Genomic DNA, 7,494 nt, shown 5'->3' with positions numbered 1-7,494 from the left:
GGTGTTTGAGTTGCACATCCCTAGACCGGAAACTTTTGCAAGGATTGATAATCGGTCATGATATTAATGCTAAAACATTGGGTGCCGTTTTGAATAGGTATCAATGGCAATGGGTTTGCCAAGGAAGATTATTTTGTTTGGATGGAGGGGAATTGAGAGGATGGGAGGCGTATGGATTAATGAACCTTGTTTGAATGTTTTTTAAGAGGGGAGGGGTTTGGACTTTGGAGGGGTATCTCCCCTCTGGGTTTGGACTTTGGAGGGGTATCTCCCCTCTTAATCCCTCATTCTTAATTAGGGGTGTGCATCCAACCTATCAACCTATCAAAACCAACCCGACTCAACTCGTTGGGTTGGGTCGGTTTTTAGGGTTGGGTTGTGAATTTTTTTTTTAATAGTGGGTTGAGTTGGGTTTGGGTCATAACAATCACAACCCGCCTAACCTAACCCGATCCACCTATATATTTAAATTTTAAATTTTAAATTATATATATATAATTAATAATTTTTTATTTAAAATTTTCCCCTATTAAGCTCTTCCTATATAAGACTCAATTACTTTGCAAACTCTAACAATCTTATTTCTCTTTCTGTCGCCTTCCATTCCCACTCTCTCACTCTACTCTTATTTGTTTATAACTGAGTTGGGATACTAGTTCATATATATTTTGTTTATCAACTCAGTTAGATATATTTTGTTTATAACTGAGTTAGAATACTAGTTTATGTATATTTTGTTTATCATCTCAGGTGGCAAATGAGATATATATTTTTGCTCAATTTAATAATAATAATAATAATAATAAAAATTGTCCAACCCATGGATTTAACTCGACCTAACCCGATTCATGTGGGTTGGGTTGAACTCTTGTAATGGGTTGGGTTGGGTTGGATTTTTTTTAACCCACCATGGTGCGTTGGGTTGAAAAATTCCCTTAACCCAACCCAACCCGACCTATGCACATCTCTATTCTTAACTCTCCTAAATTAGAGGAATTTAAAGGGATATAGGGACGTTTATGGGTGGGATTGAGTTGGGTTTATGCTTAACCTGCACTGACAAGGAGCAGCCTGTTGGGCTTTTTACAATTGTCACTACGACGGAGAGAGTTAGAGTACTACTTAGAATAGAGAAGATCTGATGGAGATCTTGCTATATATTGGGAAGATCTTAGCCCTCATTGGAGAGGAGAGAATGGAATGGAATGGAAATGAATGAAAAGAATTATTTTAAAATCTTCTTCCCTTTCTTTGTTTGGAAGTTTTAATGGAGGGAATGGAAAATTCATTCCCTTGTTGTTTGGGATTTTAAGTGAGAAGAAATGGAATAAGCAGGAGAGAACACGCATTCCTCTTTATTCCTTTAAAATCTCAAATTTTCATTCCTCTTGAAATTATGAAGTATAGGAGGGATTGAAATTAGATTTAATGAATTTTTTACTAAAACTCCCAAAATATCCCTATATATTCAACCATTTACTTTAAAAAAGGGGTTTAATAGTAATATTGTCATAAAATGATTCCATTCCCTCTATGTTACTCTTAAACAAGATTATTTACATTCCATTCCTTTCCATTCCTTTATTTTAGAACATCCAATCAAGGTTATTTAATTTCATTATTTTCCATTCATTTCTCATGCTTAAATACATTCTATTCCATTCCATTCATTTATAATCATTCAATTTCATTTCATTCTATTCCATTCCTTTTAATTCCTTTATAATCATTCAATTTCATTCCATTCTATTCCCTTATGAATTCCCAAACATAGCCATAATGAATCCTGTAGATCTCCATCGGATTTGAGTGGGTTTGTAGATGGATTTTGCGGATCTTTGCCAAATTTGACTAGGTTCATTAGTTGGATTGGGTGAGTTGTATTTTGGAGGAGGAAACCTACCACTCAACTTGTCGTCGTTGGATTTTGAAGGTGGTGACTCGCCGTCGATTACCATAATTACCAGATTGGATTGAGTTCGATTTGGGTCAAGTTGGATCCCTTAGGTGGTTCAGGTTTGACATGTCTTTGGACAACCCAAGAGGGAGACAATACGGGAAGGGATTAAAAAAAATGCCAATTTTGTTCTTAAAATATATATTTTTTAAATGTCAAATTTATAGTTATTCCTTTTGTAGATGCTCATTTTTTGGGAAGCCCAGCATGAAAAAGAAGCCCAACAACGTGGGCAGAAGAGAGTTGGATAGAAAAGCCATTAAGCCCAAGCGGCAGGAATAATAGATCATAAGTCCATAAAGCAAACAAATGGACCTTGAGGAAGCAAATGGGCCTAAAAAGGCCCGGAAAGAGAGAAGTAGCAAACTCATGGACAGTATGGATGTAGAAAAGTGAGAATGAACCACAGCTGCCACAATAGGCCCAAAGTAATGTAAGTAAAGAAAGTAAGGGGTAATGGAGAGTCCATAAGCCCCAAGAATGAAGTATAAAGTAATTGTGCTAGGGAAGCCCAAGGAGTTAGTAAAAGCCCATGAGAAGCACAGAATTAGAAAGGGCCAAGGACACCCTAATAAAGTAAATGGGCCAAGGATGCCCAAAAGGAAGTAAACGGGACACAGGAGCCCGCAAGTGATGTAGTAAAAATCCCAACGAGTTTATTGGGCCATCAGAAAAGAGATAAACAGCACGATAGGCATAGCAGAATGATGTGGTAAGAAGTAACAGCAAGACTCTAAGAATAAAGCACGGAGAATGACATGAAGGAGGGGAAGCCCACAATCGAGCAAAGCCCAGCAAGCCATAAAGAATGAGAAATTAGGAAAGTAGCCCATGCCATAAGAAGTCAAGGATGAACGGTAGAATGTGCAGACTGACCTTTAGACTGCGGCAAATGCATGAGTAGCAGACAGATTTTGGACGAACATGGAAGTGAGGCATGCGCAAGACCCAGACACCACTAGCCTATACCCAGCTAATACAAGAAGTGGTGGGTCATGGGTCAAAGGTAAGAGGGCATGATCTGGCGGTGGGGAGGGGGGAAAACCTATTTTTGTGTTTCCTACTTAGGCTCTTTTGGAGGAAGTGTCCTACTGGGATGACATACCGCCCAAAAGAAGCAAAGCTGAGTTGGAACCATTAGGTGCATGCCATGAGGGACAGAGAGAAAGAGAGCACTCACATCGTGGCAGGTAAGAATGTTACGGCAAGCAAACAAACAAAATAGTTTTCTTCGTCTGGTGATGTAGAGTGGCGCGGCCAGCATAGGTAAGTGGCGCTGGCTGGGCGACTGACCAATCAGTAATGGTCGGCAAGGACGCTCACACCAGACAAAGACGGTTAAGGGTTAAAATGGTAAAAGCCAGCCGCGGTAGGTATTATATAAGGAACCCCTACTGTGCATAGAAAGGGGGAGGGTAATAGTAATCTCTAAGGAGAGAACCACAACGACTAAGTAAAAACGAAGAGATAAAAAAGGAAAGGAAAAGAAAGAAAGAATCGGGGGAGAAAAGGAAAAAAAAAAGAAAAAGAAAAAAGAATAGCATAGTAGGCATGCATCGAATAGGATGATTTCCCCTTCTCCCTCTCCATCTTAAACCACGCTTTCCGCTAAAGGCAAGAGGCTCCTTTGGGCATAAGTCATTTAGGCCCGTTTCCTCAAAGCAATTAATTTCTTCGCCAGAGAAATTATTTGTATTAAGGAAATGGTTTCCATCTTGACTTAGACTCTGTATCATAACTCTGCACGACAGACTGATATTTCTTTGTGATTCAATATGCTTATTAACACCTGTTCTGTATTTATTTGTGTTGCTATCTCGTAAAACATGTGTTTCTTGTAATAACCCATTATTTACTTTTGTCTAAACGGTGAACAAATCTTTGTTATACTCTTTATTATATCTGCTTGCCGTAATTACCATAGCATCCTTGCCTGCCAGGGGCATGTGATCAAAACCTTGGCAAAACGGGGCATAGTTTGCGCACAAGCTAGACCAAGGTGGGTTGTAATTGGACCGGTCCCAACTCCCTGATCCAGAACACCTTGGGCCTAGCACGGCAGGAAGCAGTCCAGCCCAATATCGCACAAAAGGCCCACCACACCTTTAAAATTAATAAAATAAGGTGATAATTGTTAATATATAAATGAAATTCCCCTCCCATCTCTTTAATTTTTGAAACATTTACTACTGCACATCCTTAGTGTGATGATCACTCACTCTACAAGTACAAAACTTTTATGAGGTGGGGGGGAGGGGGGTAAGGGTCGGGTTCAAGTCTCCATGAGGGAGCTTTACATATATTTATATATACACTTAGATTAGGCTAGAGTAGAATTTATATCTTATATCGAAATATTTTTTTGAATGGAGAGATCTATTCCCCTTCCCCTTTGCTTAGTTTTCAGAAGTTCAAAACAAGAGGAAGGATTAATAATTCACTTCTCCTCTCATTTCCACTCATCTCCTTACCCTCTACTCACCTCTCTCTCTAAACTTCCAAAAATATAAGAGAGTTGGAGGATTCTTAGAGAGAAGGGAGTCGGACCAAGCTTGTTTATAAAATGTCATAATCTTGAGGAATATAAATGGTGAAGGCATTGTAGAGACTAGAGACCCATCTTATTGCACAAGAACAATCAGGAGCTTCAAGTGGATAGAAAGCTCTTGAATATAGGCATATAACCTCACTCACTGTTTGCTACATATATGACAAATAATAATATAGTTCTGAAACAGTCTAGGGGTATCAATTAATTGTGATAGATCTTGAGAATTTTTTTTTCTCCAGATGATAGAATTTGACTCTATAGTATTCTCTTCATAATGATTACTCTTTATCAGGCTATGAGATCAATTTGTTTTTGATATAGGCAGGGTTCAAACTCCAAATCTCTTATTCAATAACAAAAAATTGTATTAACTGAACTAATTGAAACCAAATTGGATCTTGAGAACTTGATTAGCCTTAATGATGTAGGGACATTTCATGAGGAAGACGGTGGCAACAATCTTGGAGATTTAAAAATCAACAAGAATCAACGAGATGACGGCAATCCATGGCAGAAATCAAAGAGAAAAATTAGCAAGCCGTCTCTAGAAAATTACGTTCCTTGATTCAAGCTAATTTGTCAATCAAGACGAGTCTGGTGGAAGAACCATTAATATTGATAATCTGAGTTTGGAAAATTATTGAATACTCCGGGAGTACCATAAATGCATACTTCCCCCTCTCATATGAATTATGGGGGTCATTCTATGGTACTAGGGGGGGTACGGTACCCACTTGAAATTTTCAACCATTGATTTCATTTGTTTTAATCCTAGTCGTTTATTTAATTTTAAGGAAAACCTGTTACCAGTCAAGCACGTTCTATATAAAAGTAAAGTCAATATACAGAAACAAAAAGAAAAAATAGACGTCTCTGCATCTCTCGGGTTCTTTTTCTCTCGCTCTCGTTCTTCAGTTCTTCCTCTGCATCTCTTGAGTTCTTGCTCTGTCTCTCTCTTGTGTTTTGTGTGATGGGTGAATCTTTTTTGGCATCCCATGGCTTTACTCAGTGGTGTGATGGGTGAATTTCTTTTGGCATCCTGTAGACTTATTGAGTGGTGAAGGCTTCTAAAAAAAATCAAAATCGCTTTAACATAGTTGAAGGTAAGTATCAAACGACAAACCCTAACTCATGCAAGCTGTAAAATATGTTTTGTTTCCCCAAATTGTTTGTTAGTTTTTTGGATGTTGTTTTGCTTGACGAGTTGTATAAGAATAGATGTTATGCTTAAAGATTATTAAATCTTGGAACATTCAAAATAGAATTAGGCCCTATCAACTATGCTATTTGTGTTTATGTTTTGGATTTAATATATTGTGTGTACTAAAGTGGCTATGTTGGGCTGGTTGTTCTGTTTGTAATTTGTTTGCTCTTCAATATAATGTCTGAATTATCCAAAAAAAAAAAATTAGAAGTACATCTTATGCACTGGATCATGTGGAACAATGTTAATCTACTTTCATTTATTACTTTCTATTTCAAATGATTAGTGTTGATTGCGCATCACTACTCTCTCTATTTTATATGTTTGAATATGCTATAAGCCTATAATTGGGGAATTTATCCCTCTATGGTGCTTGTTGACTCTTAGCTAGCTTGCGGGGTTAATGATCTATTGTTTTTTTTTGTTAGTAGTTTCTGCTTTGAGTTTGTATCAGGTCTCCCCTGTTATTGTGCAAGGGTTTATTTTGCTTTTAGGTTGGCCTTTGTGATTTAGAGGCTGATGGTTTGTTTGTTTCATTTTTAAGGTCTGATGGCCTAGACTTTGTAAAGTTTAAAAGAGATGTCCTATCAATTAAGCTGGAGAAAAAAGGCCTAAAGCTTTCAAAATACATTCTACAAGTGTTGATTTTGGACCCAGACCATCATGAGCCATCACTACTGATATTAATACGTTACCACTAAATGTTATCATATATCAGCATTCACTAGATGTTATTCCACTTGAGTGTGATATGATTATAACATAAAATACCAAATAGTTAGACAAATAGTGAATTCTATAAGTTTCTTTTGTGTAAAAAGCTACAACAAAGTATTGAAAGCGAATGGAATGTAATCTAAGATAGCTTGATGGATGAATCTAAGATAGTGGGTATGGGGTATGGTACCCTCCCAAATCTTAGCCATATATTTTTATTGTTTCAATCTTGACCGTTTATTGATTTCTAATACATTTTCTACACATGTATATGGACAATGTAGTCATTCATCAGGCAAAGTTGAAATAGTTGTAGAAATATTGAATGTAAATATGTAATTGTTAAATATTGATAACATTGCATTTTGGCAAACTTTGAAATCTAAAATTATTTTGAAATGTAGTTATAGCTTGCTGCTGGTTTGGTGTATTTTTGCTTTTGCTTGGTTGCTTCATTTTGTTACTTCCTAACAAAAATATCATTAGCTATTTTCATTAGAATGCACAATTTATTTGCTTATCAATTTTATACTCTCTTTCCCTTCATATTTGGTATATCAAGCTCTTCAAGAACACGCTCTGATGCCTAAATTTGTTTTATGTTTCAATTCCAAGTTCTTCAAGAAAACACATTGAGGCCTAAATTGTTTTAAGTTTAATTTTTTTTTTCTTTTTTAGAGTTCACAGTTACAGCATTGTATGGTCTAAATATATAGCTTCTTTGGAATCATTTAGAGGATCAAATGTTTCCTAACAAATAATGTTTGCTTTGGGTCACCTTTTTTTTTTTTTTTTATTAAGAAAATTTAACACCATAAAGGTATCAAAAAAGTTGAGATGTGTTTGATTAAAGCTGATATTTAGCGTTACTTTGTTCATTTTTAGTGTTTTTTTAAAAAAATTAATTTTGAAAGTTTAAAAATGTATTTTAGTCATTTTATAGGTTAATGAAGGTATTTAGGTAATATTTGAAGCATTAGGGTATTTTAGTAATTTTATATATTTTTAGGACTATTTTTTGAAATCCTTAATTTCTAGGGTATTTTTGTTAATTTTCAAGTTTAT

This window comes from Castanea sativa, chromosome 3 (genome assembly GCF_040712315.1).
Source record: "Castanea sativa cultivar Marrone di Chiusa Pesio chromosome 3, ASM4071231v1".
In the NCBI taxonomy this organism is placed as follows: domain Eukaryota; kingdom Viridiplantae; phylum Streptophyta; class Magnoliopsida; order Fagales; family Fagaceae; genus Castanea; species Castanea sativa.
Note: the sequence above shows the minus strand (reverse complement) of the source record.